The 18,544-nt window shown below is 39.3% G+C and overlaps 1 protein-coding gene across 1 annotated transcript in view; it reads left to right on the top strand.

Moving 5' to 3' along the window:
• Positions 1-18,544, top strand: part of GRIA3 (glutamate ionotropic receptor AMPA type subunit 3) — a 156,739-nt gene that overhangs the window by 54,873 nt on the left and 83,322 nt on the right. The window lies entirely within an intron of this gene.

Here is an 18,544-nt window from a genome sequence, read left to right as displayed (position 1 = left end):
ATCATTCTTGTAAAAGAAGATGAAGAATTCTCCCATATTTTGATATTCAAATGTGTTCTTTTTTCCAAATCCCAGATAGGTAATTTTTAGGACTTCACATGAATAATGGATGCTATTTAAAATGTTTGCTTAAGAACAATGAGTTCATTGTGTCAATAATGAGAAGTTTTATTGTGGCCCACTTTGTAATATTTTGATTGTCATGTTTTGTACAATTCTTGAGGTCAGATGGTAGAAATTCACTTAATTGTTGTATTTAACCTGCAGTCATTACTGAAGGTGGGGAGGGAATACATTTTTGCTTTCTGTTTCTGTAGCATCTACCACAATGGAGGTTCTTGAGAACTACTTTAAACAAATAATTGCTGACTCTTGCACTACAGTGAAGGGAAAGAGAGAGGCTTCAGTGGACATTTTGCTAGAAAATTGAGAATTAGCTTCAGTTTTATTACTTGAGGTATATTTATATGAGTTACAGTATGAAGAATAGCAGCCTCAATTGTCATACAGACACCAGAATGTAGAAGAAATATAAACAGAAATCTGTGTCACGAGGGAAACTAGTTTTCCATAAACTAATAAAAATGGTGTTCTAATGATTTCTGTGTGATCCTTCAGGGATTTTTAGGGACATATTTGTCAAAGAAAAGCTGAAAGCTGTTGTTTTTCCCTAGTTTTAGTCTCTTTTAATGACTGTCCTTTACAGAATATTCTCTGGTGCGGTGCCGCCTTCTCAAGTTACTGTTCACAGTATTTTCTCATTTCCTTTCCAGGCTTTCTGCTTCGTTCTGTGATAATATAGCACTAGGTTCTTCAACATAAGTAACAAATGTATATTTTCTCTCCTGCCTGGCAGAATTAAAGCTTAGAAAGAAAATTTTGTTCAAGTTAAAGTCAAGTGGAACCTGAGAAGGAGTGGGAAATGTTGAGTGAAACAGAAATTACAAAATGCATTTTGGACCAAGCTGAAAAATGTCAGTGTATCTGCAAAATATCTGGTCCATGTTATTTCAAGACTAACCTTCAGTTTAATTTTTGTTCAGACCTTGAAAGGAAAAGACATTAACTTTCATTTTGAAAAATATTTTCCTTCTTTTTTTTCAGATGGGGTTCTAAATTCAGCTTGGCCTAAATTAACTTGTAGCTGTGGTCCCCTCCCCTCCTAAAGCTCTATTCTTCCCGTAAATGTAATGTTAACTGAAAAAAGTTCACCAGCTCTGTTACTGAATTAATGGAGCTGGAATTGCTTCCCTAAACAGTAAGTGAAATTATATGCCCATATGTGACTCATGCAGGGCATCAAAGAACATTTTTTATTTATTTGAGAGTGGCCATGGCCACACTTTACAGAAGAAAACCAGCCAGCAATAAACATGCTGGTTTTTGCCAAAAAGAAATGTATCAGGACATTATTTTTGCAATCTCCACATCTCAGTTAAATATTATATCGTATTATTCTGTACAAGGATATAATACTAAGACTAGAATTATTTGCATACCTGCCTTCAATTGTTACCATCCACACTTCATTTTATTCATAACTATTTAAAAAATACCAAATCACAGTTAAGACACTGTAAACATATCGTGAATATTTTCCTGTGTTAAATTTGGTCAAAAGCAAAATGGATATTTAGCAATGATATTTAAATCATTAAATTACGGAATTATTGCCCTTCTGCATTATATAAAATTATTTGGCATTCATCGATCATTTATAGATATTTATAAACATGTCCTAAATAAAAAGCATGAAATTATCATTACCCATTTTGCTAAGACAAATATAACAGGTTTTGATTAAAATTGTTCAGGTGCAGAGCAAACTTTTTTATGTTTGTTTTATTTTCTGCTCAGTGTAGTCTTGTGCCCGTGACTTTTGCATACTGTTGTGTAGTGTTGATCATGCATTATCTTTGTAGGCTTCTTAAACATTGTTCAGTTGAGCAACAAGTCAGCAAAGTGAATAATAACATACTATTTTACTGATGTAAATAAGAGATGCTTTCCCTTTGCCACAGGTGTTAATTTGTATTTGCATTAGGAATGATTATCAGAAACAGACATCTGAACCATGCCAATTGTAAGGAGTTATTTAAGAGCCAAGGCTATTGAGAGTAGGTTCCACCCAGATGCAAGAACCATCAGACAAGAAGCAGTCAGGTTTGGTTGCTGTCATATTTCTTGGATGGTACCTTCCGGACAGTCAGCCTAATCTGCGTTATTTTTGTCTCGTCTCATACAGAAGATGAATAGTGCTGTTGGCACTACAGGAGTCAAATGAAGCCATGGTATATAGTTGCATCTTCAAGTGGTGAGAGTATTTTTGCAGATGGAGTAGATGAACCTAGACAAAAATGTAATGTTGAGACTGTCTTATCTCTTAGTCCTGATGGCATGTATCATTCATTCTCACACTAGTCCTTACACATACTGTGATAAAAATGCCATTAAAGCTGATGAGAACTTTTCCTTTGTCCTATTCAGTTTTCAAAGCAAAAATCCTAAGCAACAGGATAAAGGCTCCAAAATCCAAGCTAAGTAAGAAAAACTTACCTTGCCAGGAAAGCAAACTTTATTGTACTCCTTGTGGAGGACGGAAAAGTTGGTGTTTCTTCCATCAGCTGTGGCCCTGATCATAAAGGACCACTGCATACTATTGTATTCTAGCAACCAGCTCTGCCACAGTGTTGTAAGAAGTGGCCCCTTCCAGACCTCTGGTCTTTTTAGATGAAGTCAAATTGCAAGGTAATCCCAACTTTTTTCTTCTGCAGTTAATAGAAACGTGTAGTTTAAAAGGCAAGCCTTTATACATCGGGGTCTTGTTTTCTAATGGTGCCTGGAAGTGACTTTATGCATGAACTGTGCTTGTTTCACTAATTGGATTGTTGCATTCAGCTGCTATGAGTTGCTTTGACAATACCCAGTGGAGCCTCTACCTTCTGTGGGCAAGGGTACAGTAATGATGCATCAGTTTCACTGCAACAGTAGCTGTGTTAAAACCATCGCATTTGCTGACTATTCAATAAAGGTCATTCTCTTTGTGACAGAACAAGCCAGCCAGAAGAGAATTACACGGCTTCTGGCAAAAAAAAAAAAAAAGAGTGAGGGCACCATAGCAATATTTTGTCTTCTGAGATCTCTCCCTTTTTTACCTGGGATTCTTTCCAAAGAAATGAAGTGTATTATCCATGTGACTTTTGGGAGAAAGAATATTTGAAATAGCCTTTTAGCAATACATCACTGAGGTCAGTATGTGTGTGTCAGATACAGGTGTTGCAGTTTTATTTACTATGCAGGGTAGAGGGATGCGGTCTGTATATCCAGCAAAGTAAGGAAAAGCTGGCTTCCACCACATTTCACCTGAGCGTGGAACAACTGCTTAACGCAGTCTGAGTGCTGCCACATCAGAGGCTTCATCTCCCACCTTCCTTTGTGCTAGTAATGGTGTTCTGGAACACGTGGGAGAGAAGCTGCAATTTTGGTCTGCAGATGCCAAGAAGAAAAATTAAGTCATTCTTTGAAAGACAACTGCTGGTGCAGAAGCTCCCTGAGTATTGCAAGGCAATCCCGTGGCACTGGAGTGTTAAAGGTGGATCTGGTGTGATCATGCTGATCATGCTCAATATTGTTGCTCTGAGGAACTATATGAAGGATACAGGAACCGAAGCTTCAGTCGGGAGTGAAATCTTTCTGACATTGTCAATAAAGAATGTTTATTTAAGAGAAAAATCAAGCAAGAAAATACAAATGTCTGATAGCAAGGAAGAGCTTTCCTGTGCCACGCCAGATCAGCTTCATGCAAAATTCCTACAGAAGTCAATGGGGGGGGCATGTCTAGTGTATTAGACTTTTCCATACTGCTTGAATCTGATGTCTTTTGGCCATGAATCTGTCTCTGTGACTTCCTAAAAGATTACAATTTGGATTCAAATTTACCTTTTCTCTCTTCTTTGGCCATTACAAAATAATCTCTTTTAAAAGATCTAAGTTACTCCTGATATGCTGAGAGCTCCATAGTCATTTCTTGTCAAGAGACATGAGCTTCCACTTTGGTAAGTGCTACTGGTAAGAATTAGAGTCCTGGTTGTTGAAGACATCCATCAGAAGGAAGCTAAGAAAGATAAATTGAACTATGTAAAGCTGACACATAGAGCTGAAGAGACATGGTTTCCAATTTTTTATGTATAACAAAATAAAATATGTTTTGCTTTATCTTTAATGTTTTACTGCAGTTGGCCAGTACAAGTTAATTTTTAACTTCAAGAGACAAGCCATGTTACTGTGTTCAACCAGAAATAATAAGCCACCACAGAGTGGAAAAACTATGGTGCATGCAATGCAAGATCACAGAATAATCTTGCTGATGTGTGTTTAACCATGTAAGCAGTTTGATATAGCACCTGATGCTGTTGCCTCCACAGTGAATGGCAGAACTCCCTGGAACTCAGCGGTGTTGGAGAAGTGTTCAGTGATTGGGATTAGGTGAATTACTCTATGATTACTTTGCTTCAGAAGAAGTATTTGCAGGTCTAGACTGTAAATAAGACTCCTTATAGGTGTTGACAGGCCCTGTGGCCATGGCCTGATCTCTGAGCCGAAGAATTGTATGAAAAATACTGCAAATTGTTGTCTTTTAAGTTCTGAATGGTGTGGGGTCCTTCCTGTCATTCAGGTTTATATGCTGAGATCTAAACTCAGTCTTTTTGTGAACTCCTTTAGGAATAACACATACTAATCTCTTCAGGAATATGGCTGGAATAGTTGCAGGTAATGTCTGAATTCCCACAAAATTCCATATGGCTTTACCTGAAGCGGATTTAGGCTAATGTTGATTGCCAGTGTTTTAAAACTCTTTGCAGGGAATGGAAAAGAGCTGGTCTAGAACATACACAGCTAATTTAGCGCTCTCCCTGCTTCACTCCCAAGGTGTTATAGTTCCAGGATGTAAGAGGGAGCATAAGATATTACTATATGTGGAAAATGAGGTGGTGGTGTTATGTGGAAGGCTGAGGAGCTGGAAAGTCAAGTTGTTTCTCTTCTGCTGTTCAGGTTGGATAATGGCATAAATCCACTCCTGTCCAGAGTACAGAGGACATTTGGCAGTGTGCTTAAGTTAGGCTGAAGGTCTAAAGTGGTTTATCCTAGAGTACCTGAGCCACTAGTGCAACATGTAATCAGTGGGGGTATAGATGAGATGTGCTTAACTGCGTGGTAGTAGGACCATGGTCTCAACCCCGTGTCTTTCAGCATGCTTTTATTTATAATCCTCCCTCAGTTCCACATCATCCAAATTGAGGTGAATCACGAAGGAGGAGGTAAATGAACAGAAGCTATGAAGTGTAGCAGGGGAGACAACAATGCTATTTCTGAAAGATAGGAATGAAAAAACCAAGACTTTCATTACAGGCAGAGACAAAAGGGCTTTCCAAAGAGTGAGGACAGAGATGCACAGTGTAGACCTTTTAAAACGGGGACAAAACCTTTGCTGTATAAAAAAAAAATAAAAAGAAAAGGAATCGGTGAAGTGATGGGACGTGCTCCAAACAGTGAGCAGGAAAATCTGGCATTGAGAGCTAGGACCTCAGTGAGAGCTGTTAAGTGTAGCAGTACAGTTAGAATGTGATCCTTGACCTCTCAATATGCCATGGTATATAGCACAGCTATAATAAACCAGTGTTTAAAGAATATGCTGTTTAAATGTTTGCTTCTTTTTTTTCAGAAACAACAATAGTAGAACTTTTTGCTGTAAAAAGAAAGATGTTGGCTTGATATTTCACTGCAGGGGGAGGGTTAGTTAGCATTGAGTACAGTCAGAGGGGACCAGCTCCCTGGAGTAAGCGCAGGCATTATATTTTGAGCCTAGAACATCTGTACATTAATAATTAGTAAGGTTAGATGGAAATTTTTTATTGAAGTCAACTCCAGTTGCTCACAGACACGACCGACCTGGTTTTCCCTTGCTTTTCACCTGCACAGAGATAATTACAGTGGCAGAAAATGTTAAAATAAAGAAATCTTATTTATTTTACTTGGGGGAGAAAAATAAGTCTAAACAACAAGTGTCATTCTACTGAAGGAGGGCAGTGGTGGAATGAGAACCTTTTGTTTTAAAGTATTGATTTGCACAGAACACTTACAACCTTTCCACTCTATATACCAGGGACCTCCCTTGTTCTGTGAAATCTTTCTCTGCCTGAATGACTACAGTAATGGTAAACTGAGTGACCAGAACTACCAGTGCTTGTGCTTCTAGCTGTGCGTACCATTCACTGTATATTTTCTCCTTCAGATTAGATAGTACTAAACTTTTTGCATATTTTGTCATTGTAGTTTGCTAACCATGCAATCAGATTTGTGAGGCTTTGGAGTCATGGAAGAGTAGTCATGCATCAGTGTAATATCAAAACAAATGAAATAGAAGAGTTCTTTTGTTTCACTGAATATTGGATTGAATATTCAAATAGCATATAAACATTTTAAATAATAGTAAACACTTGGCAGTGTAATTGGGTGCAAAGCCCAACATAATTGGAGTACTGAGGCTGACTGGTCCCAAGGATGTGTTTGTTACAGCTTCCTAATTTTACAAAACAACTCCGAGAAAACATTAACAATTCAGTTTGAAACTATGAAAACAGGGAGTTTGCAGTTTACATGCAACTCTTTCCTTTTGTAATAGATACTCTACCACTCTGCAGCCTCGAAGGGGAATTTTCTATCTCCCTTTTCTTCTTCAAGCTAATAATTGACAGTCTGTCTCAGATACGTGTACATCCCGTTTAGTCAGGCAGTCCTTATCTGTGCACTTGTTGAGCATGTTGCAATGAAATAACTAATTAACAGTATTCTGTAGAGAATTCTGTGCCACTTTTTAAGCAGGCCACAGAGTACATATTCTGAGAAGCATATATCCTATTTTCATAACTGATTTCCAAAGACACACAGGACAGGTCTTTCAGAGGTATTTAGGGTTTCAACATACACCTAGTCACATTGTGAAAAGCACCTCAGCGAGATCTATGCCTGGCTGCCATTTAAGTCAGTGGAGTGCAGGTACCCCCCGGCTGAGATTCTTCAGCATCTGCATCTTATTTGCCTCGGAAAACCTACTCCTACCATCCTACCCAAGTCACTTTTGAAAATGAAAGGCAGATACCTGTGAAAATTTTACCTATCCTGCACTGTGAAGTGACCCTGTTTCTGAGAGGATCATAGGCAAAAGTATTAGTTGTTTCAAATACTCCGGTTATTACCATTTCTAGATCATTTAACAGAATATTTACCATGTGCACATGTAAGAACAAGATGATTTTTTTTTTAATGTTTATTGATAATATAAAACTAAGAAACATAGTTTTACGTGTTCAGTGATTTTGCTGTATAGTTGTGGATATATGCGGGTGTATAGTCCAGCAGCAGTTAATGAAGATCTAGTGGCCATTAGTTCTCAAAGGATGCGTAACCTTTTATTGATACCGTTCCGTGTTCATGGTGATCAGCAGTGTACACTGCCATTATGCTAATTTTGGGACAAATTTTGAGGGTATATGCCTGTCTATCAGCAGGTCCTTCATATGCAGGACCAGTTTTTGCCCAAGGTGGTCAAGTATGGTAAGGTTGAGCCTCTGCTGAAACTGCCTCTGAAGTCATATAGGTTATTCCCTGAGTCCAGTTTTTCTGTGAAGTCCATCATACTGGTATTTCTAAACCATAAATTATCAGAGCAGTAAATTAGGCAAACTCTGCCCATGCCTAGGTAATATTACCTTTTTTCTTTTAAAATAGATCAAAGTTGCATTATGCCTTCCTGTGCAAATTCCATTTGTGGAGCATAAATATGAATGGGATGGCACCGGGGGTGGGGGAGAGGGGAGGTGGCGAGGGGGAAATCCAATCTGTGAGAAAAATGTCCTGAAAGGGGAAGAGCTATAGTCACAAACAATCTTGGATGCTGTAGAAAAGTCTCTGTCTGAAGCCCAACCCTTTCTGATGTGTGGAGCCAACTCCAAGAACGCTCTCCCACTCCTTCCCTCCCCAACTGAGCACATCAAAACTTGGAGAGATGAAGCCAGAGCTAAACTTTTGAATCACATTCCTGTCTCTACTTAGTGAATATTTATGCTGAAATGTTTGCACATTGCTGTATAATCCAGCCTCATATTTCATCTGAGCTGCCTTCCTGAGCTAAATCAGGAATCGCCTAATCAGTAGTTGACCACAGATGCTTAAATCTGGGTTTTTTTCACCCATCTAAGCTTACTGGCTCCAACCCCTGTATTTAGAAGTTGCAAAATACAAAGCAGCAGCCAAAAAATACTCTGTGTGTTAGCAGAGAAGGGATAGCTAACACTAAAATTCTTAATGATTTTTGATGCAATGAAAGAGACCTCTAATATTCAAATAGGATTACAAGGTTGAATAATAAAAGCAAGGCATTGTTTCCCCTTTAGTCTCTTTCTTCAATAGCAGGTAAAGACCCAGGAATTTCCTGATTGGCAATGGGTAGTCTCTACTCTGTAGGGTCTGTGAGCCTGCTGTGTGTCACCACCCTGCAGAATAAACTGGGTCTTTTGATACACAGCACATAATGCTGCAAAAAGTAATGGCATTAGGTCTAGGTCACTGATACAGAGCACTGAACCAGTACATCCTCATTCTGCCACCTCATCGGCGTGAAGTGCTTTGAAAGGTAACTTGTTATCCCCAAGCTTTGTGCCGGGTGAGGTGTTGTCTATTGATGTCATGCTAATTCTCTGCTAACTTTGTAAATTGTCGTCCTGTGGCCTCACTACAGGAAGAATCAGTCAGGAAGAATCGGTATGAAGCAGGTTAGATGATATATTCTGTGCTCTGGTCAATGCGGTAGGACTACACTTGTATGTTCAAGCCCAATTCAGACCAAATCTGTATTGCCAAGTAGTCTAGGAGGTATACAGACCTGTTTTGAGTTAATATGAGGCCTTGTAATTAATGAATACATCATTGTTTTGAAGATAAATGCTTGTACTGAAAAAATATAGGTAATTGTGCTATATAAAAGCTCCTTGTTATTAGCCATTGGCAAAAAAACCAGGCAGAAATAGCCGAGTGACTAAAAAGAAACACACATGCAGACTGTGAGTATGGATCCATAAATTATCATTTATATTATCATAAAAACTCATTTAAATTTCAGAATATTTTTTAAATCAGTACTCACCCTTTGATTGCTATATTTTTTTAGTGTTCAGAATAAATAAAAGGAAATTAACTTACAGTTTGAGACATGAGACACATTCCAGCTGCAAGGGCAATTAAAATGCTGGATACCAAAGGGTGAGATGTTGATGAAGAGAGACTTTGAAAGGCTGATAGCATCTGTTAATGAAAATTCTCAGAGGCAAAAGATTTGTTTGTTCAGGTAGTTTGAGAAACAGGAAGTGTAGATAAAGGTTAGGGAGAGGAATAAATATTTTTCTAACATGATTGACTGGAGGTCAGATAGAAAGAATAATTTTACTATGTTGGAGGACAATTCAACTAGCATAATTTTTTTCCAAGACGTTTATCTGAGGTGAATCCAGGGTTCTTTTGTGATGAATATGTATTTCAATTCATAGTCTGATTACCATAATCTGCTGTGATTGTTTCTTCAAAGGAATAATATTTATCATTTTTTTAGACTCAGCAGTTCCAGACATGTTTTTAAGAGAAGGCAGTCAGCAATACTTTTGCACACTTATGCTAAAAAACCTATACATATCATGGCAAAGAATTAACTTGTGTTATCAATAATTTTAGGTTTGCAGCATACATTGAAATGACATTTTTAGCTCTTTAGATGAATGCAGTGATATGTGAGGCCACGTTTTAGGTATTTTCAAAATCCGCTGCTGTTGATAAGTAGATAAGTTTCCTTTTTCCACAACTTTATTGCCTATAACAGAATAAATGCACTAATACTCTCTTTTGGCTAAAAAAGTTACTTAAGCTTAAAAAAAAAAAAATCATTTTTATTTCCTTTCTCAGATGATAATTCCACACAATACTTTCCTTTTTAACTCTATTTGTAATTGTATCACAATTGTGCAACTTTACCTGGAATAATAAATAACACTTTCCATCAGTATCCCAGTTCACTGGAGGCTAGGTAGCTATTCAGTTTCATCTAGCAAATCAGATACGAGGAAAATGTATTCTGAGAGGCCATACTGATGTCTTTACTGTGTAATTTCAGTTGCTAGCATGTTTGCAGGCAGTATAGGCATCTTTAAAAGTATATGTTCAACTGTGTTACAGCTTGAAATAAAAATAAATCTAGATATGAATCAGGAGAACCTGAATTTGAAAATTGGCTCTATTACTAACTCTCTTTATGGGAGAGGCCAAATAATTTTTTTATTCTATGTCAAATTTATTCTTTGCCTATTTCATATGGGAACGTTAACAATAAATCTGTTAATTTGCAGTGCTTTGAGTGTTATTTAGCATTGTTGTTAACATTATTAATGTTTTTGTAAGAATTTTCTGAAAGTTGAATGACGCAAAAACATCTCATGTGAAGTGCACTGCTTTGTGTTAAGTGTAGCCCACTCTGTGGGAGGTCCAGGCCCGCGTATGATGTACTTCGGAAACAATGAAGCCGGGCTAAAATGTGTCATGAAGGCAGAGATACATCAGGAGTTTTGCAGGCTCATTGAAGAGAGGAAGGAAATCCATATAGCTGTATCAATGCCAGTGAGAAGGCCAGCCTTAGTGTTCCATACAGGAGCAGACCTTTATTCTGAAATAAAGACAGTGTTCATTGCACCACCCCGCTCAGACCAGCCACAGTCGAGCCTTGAGAACAGGTAGCTCAACAGCTTGGCTCATCACTGAGCAGCAGCACACTGTTGCATTATTTATCGTGTGGTTTTTCATTTTCTGTTTTTCTCCGAGTCATATGATAGGCCAAATATATCTCCTCAAAGTCAGTATTGTCACCAAAAGATGAGTTAAATTCTCAATATCATGCAACATCTGTGCATGCTCTGATTTTTTTTTTTTTTTTTGATGGCTTTCCCTTTGAGAACTAGCTTCACGTGGAATGTGCTACAGTTGTTTTGCAGAAAAGTTAGGTTTTCTTTTCCAGCCTGATAATTGCTAACTCTGTGATTCCTAATGAGAATCTTTTTGCTGAGATAAATATGTAAACACAATTAGATATGTATTTTTAAAGTGCAGTAATTAGCCTCATCAGTTGAGCGCTAGTCAACACATTGGGATTTTTGTTCTCTTTTTAGTTTTTCAATTGCAGGTAAAGGTTGTGAGTGATACCTACATGATGATGCTTTACACAACTTCGTTCTTTTATGTATTTTCTTCCATTGATTTCCACACGTTGTAAACACAAAAAATTACATGGCATCTCTCTCTCTCTCTCGACTAGAAAGAGAACCTAAGGAGACTGTCATCCAAATGTGCCTGAAGTTAAGGATGGACTAAGGCCAAAGCATCTCACTTAGGCCTCACTGTGGTCAACTTTACAGCATCTGACATCAAGAGGGTTATGGCTGAGATATTTTCTACCCATGGTGGCTAGATCTGGTTTCTTCAGTAACCAGTGGACAGGAGTAATGAAAAAAACCCAGCTTTGATGTTCTGAAGGAAGTGGCTGGTAATATCTGTGTGTCTTGGTTTCTTCTTTTTACCCGAAGAAACTTCTATTCTGTTTATATCATTCAAAGGCTTTTCAGCTGAAGGCTGGTCTGTTGCAAGCAGCAGGGCTTGGTGTGGACTCAGTTCTAGCTTGCTCCGTACAAGAGGCAGTAAGCGAGGCTGCAAAACGGCGAGGTGGTGGGATAGAAGTGCTCAAAGATGAACAGAAGAGAAAGAAGCCACTACAGAAGGCTGCATCTAGGCAAGGCTATGATATTGTACTAAGGTTATGGTGTTAGCTTCCTGATACCAGGAGGGTGCAGGACTGTGTTCAGCAAATGGTTTGTTTTGAATTTGCTGGTGTCACTTGGACCATGTCCTTGCTGGAGAATTCAAGGCACTCAGCAAAATTGGTGTTGGGCAGGAATATCATGGGAATTGAACTCCCTAGTTTTGCATCCCACTGTATGTGTGACAGTACTGTGCTTACTGCATAGTTTTAGGTTTTCGCCTCTGATGGACAGAGACAAAGCCCTGGGCTCAGTGTAGAGCTTGACAGATGAAATCTCTCCGTACTTAAGCAGTTTAATTATTTTTTTATTCAGATCACCTAAAGCTCAGAAGTTAATTATTTGAATGCTAATGTAGTTTTTACCATTTTTTTCATTTGCATGTAAAAAAAAATTTCCTTTTGAGAGGACTCTCCACTACCCCTAGGCCCAGATCTCAGCACCCTCTGGTGACAGAATGCCCACACCACTACCCCTGTCAGCTTTCTGATAGCATCAGTGTCAAGAGTTCTTAGTAATAAGTACACAGAGGATACCCTACAGCCCATGCCCACTGGACAGCACAGTGCTCTTCGCCTTCTGTCACTTCTCAAAATACATTATTCCTTTCTCTGATTTTCTGTGCTAGTTCTTCTGCCTTCTCTGCACAATTGTTTACCTGTTATATTTTCCTCAAGCAGAACATACTCTGGTTTTAAAGTTTTCCCATTTGCATCCAGAAGCTATAATCGCTCAACTATATTTCCCTTGGAAATATTTAAATGAAGATTTGCATAGCAAAGCTAAAACAAGAACACAGCTCTTCCGATAAACTTTGGATCATATTGTTTTATTGAGGTATACCTATCTGTCCTACACCAGGAGACTTGCCCACATCATTGCAAAAGTCATATGAATAAGTCCCCTTACAGAAGTGACAGCATTGCTTACGGCATCTTTATGAATGCCCTTGCTTATTGTACTCTTCAATTCCTTAATACATTCCTCTGATTTACACTGGTGCAGCTTCATTCAAAAATGCTGGAGTTGCACTGACCTAAAACTTGGGTAAAATGAGGGTGAGTTAAATGCAAGTTTGTTACGAAAGAACAAATCAAGGTGAAACACATTCACAAAGAGCTGGGGTTTTTTTTAAAAAAAAAAAAAATTCTTGCATTCAGTAGATCTGAATTCCTGCATGTTTCGCTGTGTCCCATCCCAAGCAAATGTGGACCAGATGGTTCCTGTAAATTCTCCTTTAGAGCCTGGCAAGTTCACATTCACTCAACCAAGCTGACATACCTATTTGTGTCGATTTCTCTGTTTATGTATGACAGGTTGCAATGATGTAATATATGTACAGGGGAAACTAGAGGTTTACTGAATAGAAAAAGCAGAAGAAAAAGATAATGTTGGACTGTGATTGCTACTCGGTCTAGAAGGTTGTCTGCTACCAGAATAGCAGAGTGTAACACTTTACATGCTGGTTACCAGATAGAAGTGATCAGGTCAAAACCAGATGGAATGCAGTTATTCTACTTTTATTTAATAATTTGAACTTATGTGTGTTAGATTGATAGAGCACTCCGGTGTACTAGTCATTTGCTGCATCTCTTACTGGTGACTAATTTAGTAGCTTGTTGCTTGCTTCTTCTGCTACTATAAAATTGTTAAGCAGACATAGGTTATGCAAAGCATACTTGCCTAACTGACATGTTTGGATTTGGAATGATGGGGAGTGTTTTGGGTTGGCTAGTTGTTTTTTACTCACGCCTGACATGTTGATCTGTTTGCTTTTAAATTAGCACTAAGCTCAGTGCCAAACACACAGAATATCTAAGTATATCTCAATTTACAGACCTCTGGTATGCTTGAAATGTAAGCTGGCTCATAGGATTTGTATTTGTCTTGGGGAAGCGCTTGCCTTGATGGCCTCCTTTGTGGTAAGTTCATTGTGCCCTTGTCAAACACAGCTCCACACTTAAATCCCTGAAGTTCACTCACAGGCCAGAAGCTTAGTTCTTCATATCGTGGCCCAGATACATAGTTCAAAACACAAATATTCACATCAGAGATGATGTTCATTCAGCTGGTGCAGGCATGCTGCATGCCAGGAAAATATGCCCCTCAAAGATCTTTGGTACTCAGGAAGGCAAAAGAAAGAAGCACTGCAAGCAAATGCTTTCATTTCTAATAGGAGGCTAAGGTCCAAGATCTTACCAGGAACATTCAGGAAAACACTGATTTACATAAGTGGTAATCACGTGATGCTACACGTTACATCACGTGATGCTACAGATGTTCCAGTGTGGTCATTTACTCATGACATGTTAATGATTGCTCCTATTTAAAAAAGAGTAAGTTCAATAATGTAGTACATAGAATTTCATATGGCTGAGCAAACTGCTCAGCTGAATTTTGCTTACGTGGATGTGGGAAAAGTTTCATGAGCTTTTGTAGATGCAAAAGAGTGAAATGTCCTCGTCACCTGTGTTAGCAGGGTCAGTTAGGAGATGCTTGTATCGAAGGAATGATCTGAAAGACTGAGGTACAGGCTTTGCTTCCCTGGCAGAAGTGTGAAGATACTGGCTGAATTTGTGTCTTACTCCAGCTGCAGGGAGGACTGCCTAGAATGTAATTCTGTCTGGGTTGTTTAAAGTACAGAGACAGCATTGCAACAAGTAATATTTTCCCTGCTTTGAGGGAAATTTGTGTTGAATATTTCCCCTCTTTGCAAGCTTCAGTCAGCAAAACTCAAAATACTTGCTTCAGCTCACTGAGAGGTAAGCTGGGCGCTTGTTTTGTTCTAGTTTTATTACTGTATCTACCTCCAGCCCGATCATTTTGCAGACCGTTTAGATGAGGGTTAGCTCTTTTAAATCATCAATATTTTAAGAGTAAGCCAGTCAATGACACATTTGAATATGAAGGCCAGGTTTGTCTAAGCTTTTAGTAGGTGCAGATCAGAGTGACTTTTGAGATTGCAGAAAGATCACTGGAGCAACCCCTCCCCAGTACACGGCTAAAAGGGACCAAAACATAATATGGGTCTGTTCCATGACCTGGCAAGTATGGACATCGCCGTTGTGTGACCAGACATATTTGTAAATCAGTAATGCCAACATGTTAATAACGTAGTGCAGTGAAGGGATGTGGTGCCATCAGACGAGCTAGCCTCAGAAGCAGTGCTTCCAGAAAAACGCATGCCGTCCATCCTGCTGCTTCTTCACGTCCAAGGTACAACTAAGAAAAAAGAGGTTGAAAGATCAGATTGGGGTCTGAGTGAAGTTTTCCTGTTGTCTGTATTTGTGTTAATGACTATAGAATGAACAACCTCTGAATTTTAGTAATGGTATTATGAACCTGTTTTGAGATGATCTCATTGCTGTCATCTTCTAGGAGCATGTCACTTTTTCTTGTCTTAGCTAATATTTTTTGGCTTTGTCGGTTGATGTGTTACAAACCAGCAGCAGTATTAATGAAAGCCTTTCCTGCATGGCTTCTTCACAGACCTGTGGTGAATTATCAGTCCTTTAGTCTTTTGGGAGAGATCTGATGCAGACCATAGAAAAACTACAAAACAGAGTTGCCGTGGCTGGCTGGTTTCCTTTAGGGTGAATGAGATGAGAGGCACCCATGAGAGCTCGGCACCTCCGGGGCGCTCAGGGGCAAGCATCTCTTGAGAAGCATTCACACGGCGTGTTTACTGGAGGGTAGGGAGTGGAAAAGCTCGGTGTACAGGTCTGGTCACGGACGTGCACAGAACAGGGCAAATAATTCTCCCTTTGTTACCCAGGCAGTACCCCCGAAATGTCACAGCTCGCATTGTTATGCTAAGGAGAAAGAAAAGTTCACATTTGAAGATAAAGTGGTCCTTTTATTTAAACAATTACACTGCTTATGTAACAGCTCTCTTAATGGTAAAGTACAGCTGGAGCCTGGAACATGTTGTTTACAGAAATAGCACGTAACGAGTAACAACGTAAAATGTAGTCAATGGCGCTGAAGGCAACAGGCACGGAGAGAGATCGGAGGTTGGGAACAGTGAGCACGTGTTTGCGACGACGTGAGCGTGCTGCCTTCCTGAAAGCAGGAGGTTTGAGCCACGCTTTTGTAAAGCAAGGGGAATGGGCTTTGTAAAGGTTGTCAGAGGACTGGCCTAATGAGCCGTCGCAGGAAGGGCAAATGGTGCTTCTTGAAGCGAGGACGGGAGAGGGAGAAAGCCCAAGAGAGGCGAGCTGGCGCGGCACAGACGGTGACCATAGGGAGGATTTCTAGAACTGGCAAGGGTAGAGGGGACTGTGTCTGTAAAGACTTGGTGTGACAAGGAGAAACAGGAGGTAGAGAAGACAGAAATGCTGAAGCTCTGGAACTTTTTCACACTAAAGGTTACCGTAATTGTATTTTCATGCATAGGAGAAAGGCTGCTGAGTGACCTTGCTCTTCTCTTTCTTGAAGTGGTAATCACTGACTAATATACATGCATGTAAAAACACACACACTCACACCCACACAAACATGCAATTGCACAAAATTAGGAAAATTGCCCAGATTTCTTCTGAGATATTCAAGGTTTGACAAAGCGAGCTCTGACTCAAACAGCGTTAGCTGAAACTGGGTGCGTGGCAGTCAACCAATGGCATCTGCTCTCCGGCATGTTCATTTTCACTTCTTTCCTCGAGACAATTCGTAAATTTTGTATGTGTTATTAGCAAAAAATAGAGCTACAGGTTTTTTTAAAGTGTCATTTTTTTATGATATGCTGAACTATTTTGTTCAATTTGGAGTGAAAAAAATAGACTCATGGACTGTTTTCCGTTTACAGCAAGCTCAAGGTTCATACTTAGACATTATATGAATGATGAAACAAAGTTGTAAATATTCATTACTTAGTGGAATCGTATTTTTTTAAAAGCACATCTTTGTACGCAAAGCATTTGTAAATCCCCATTAGTGTATTTATGTTCCCACATCAAAATTCCTCGTTTGCAGCCAACCAAATATCTTACGCTTAGATCTTCCTCCTACATGTAATGGAATCACAATGCTGTCACAGACATCACAGCCATTTTTGTAAAATATGATGTTAAGGAAGACTGAGTTCATTGTACTATACATATGTAAATGCCTCCCTTTCAGTAGTCTCAGGGGAAAGAAGATGCCAGAAAAATTCCCAACCAGCGTACATATTAATTGTCACCACCTTTCATGGGATAGTAAAGTGCATTCATACAAAGAAAAGCATTAAGAATCAAGGAGGCTGCACAGGGAAAGTGAGGACATTGAGACTTGAGGAAGTCACATGGTAAATTATAATAATCTAACTGCAATCTAGAAAATCACACTCTTTCCTTGTTTGTGTCTGTAATGAGGTAATGATGCAGCTCCTCTGGCTTCAGACAGCCACTACAGATTTACAGCAGGCTACGGAAGATCAGACTGCAGCGCAAGTTCTTTGTTATCGGTATGCCCCTACAATGATATCTGAGTTCAGAATAGCTATTGGCATAATTTGAAGCAGTGAACATGGTGTTCCTCTGTAGCTCAAACTCCTTTCAGTTTCAGAAGCATAGGGGACTTGTTATCACAGAGCACAGTTAATTGATTGTTGATCCTGTATGTTTATGTGTTTGAGTGTGTGGAGAAATTCTGAGCTTCTCAAATCTGGCTGTGGATAAGAAATCCACAGTATGACTAAATGATTGGACTGAAAGTTTTGCAAATAAATTATCTGGACAGAAACACAGCTCACATGGATGCTTCTGTACAAAGTAACTCCACTGGAAACCAAAGTAACTCCACTGGAAACCACTGTGTGCACCTGAAGTAGATGACCTCTGTCTCCGATTGGCATCCGCCCAGATTTGAAACAATTAGAACTATGCAAAAGTTTTAATTTCCTGAATGAAAGCAGGTAATTCACCAAATTCCCAGCTACATACTGTAGTAAAGGTATGCAAATCAATGTCTGATGACTCCGACATAGCATGACTTGTTACCATTCCCAGTTCTACCACCTTTCACTTACGGACTTGACTTGAGTTCTGTCTGCCGCCGAGGCACGGCTGTTCACAAGAAATGAAATGCTGTTTGCTTGTGTAATTTCCCACTGTGCAGTCTTTGGCCATTCTGTGCTGCTTCTCTCCTCTGTTGAGGCTGCTAAATGAGCTGGTATTACCTTAATGAAAGCATTGCAAGTGTGCTTGATGCTGCTAGACTCCATATTTAAAAACATTTTCTGAAATCAAAGTGAGTATCAGTAAAATACTCTCCTGTGGTTCGTGGCTCCAATAACCAGTACAATGACTTAATTGGCATTCTTGTGCAGTGCTTGGATCTTTGCCAGTTAATGACCCATTGCTGCAGTCTGCACAGGCAAATTACCCCTTCTGTCCGGCTCTTCAAGCTGATGGACTTTTGCCCAAGTAATGGCTGCAGGCTCCTATTCTCAGCTGGCGCAGACCCCAGCACGACCATAAACATCCCTGAGAGGATCATAATATGATATATTGGACAGATTCTGATACGCCTCAACAGTAATACACCGCCAAGCAATTCTGCTGAAGTCAGTGACTTTGGCAGTGGCAGAGCTGAAAGAAGAAACTGGTCCCTACACTGTTGCTTTCTCAAGTAATGAAGCACTTGCAGGCTATTAG

Source organism: Pelecanus crispus, chromosome 13 (assembly GCF_030463565.1).
Source record: "Pelecanus crispus isolate bPelCri1 chromosome 13, bPelCri1.pri, whole genome shotgun sequence".
Taxonomy (NCBI): Eukaryota; Metazoa; Chordata; class Aves; order Pelecaniformes; family Pelecanidae; genus Pelecanus; species Pelecanus crispus.
This window is presented reverse-complemented; position numbering and strand designations above follow the sequence as displayed.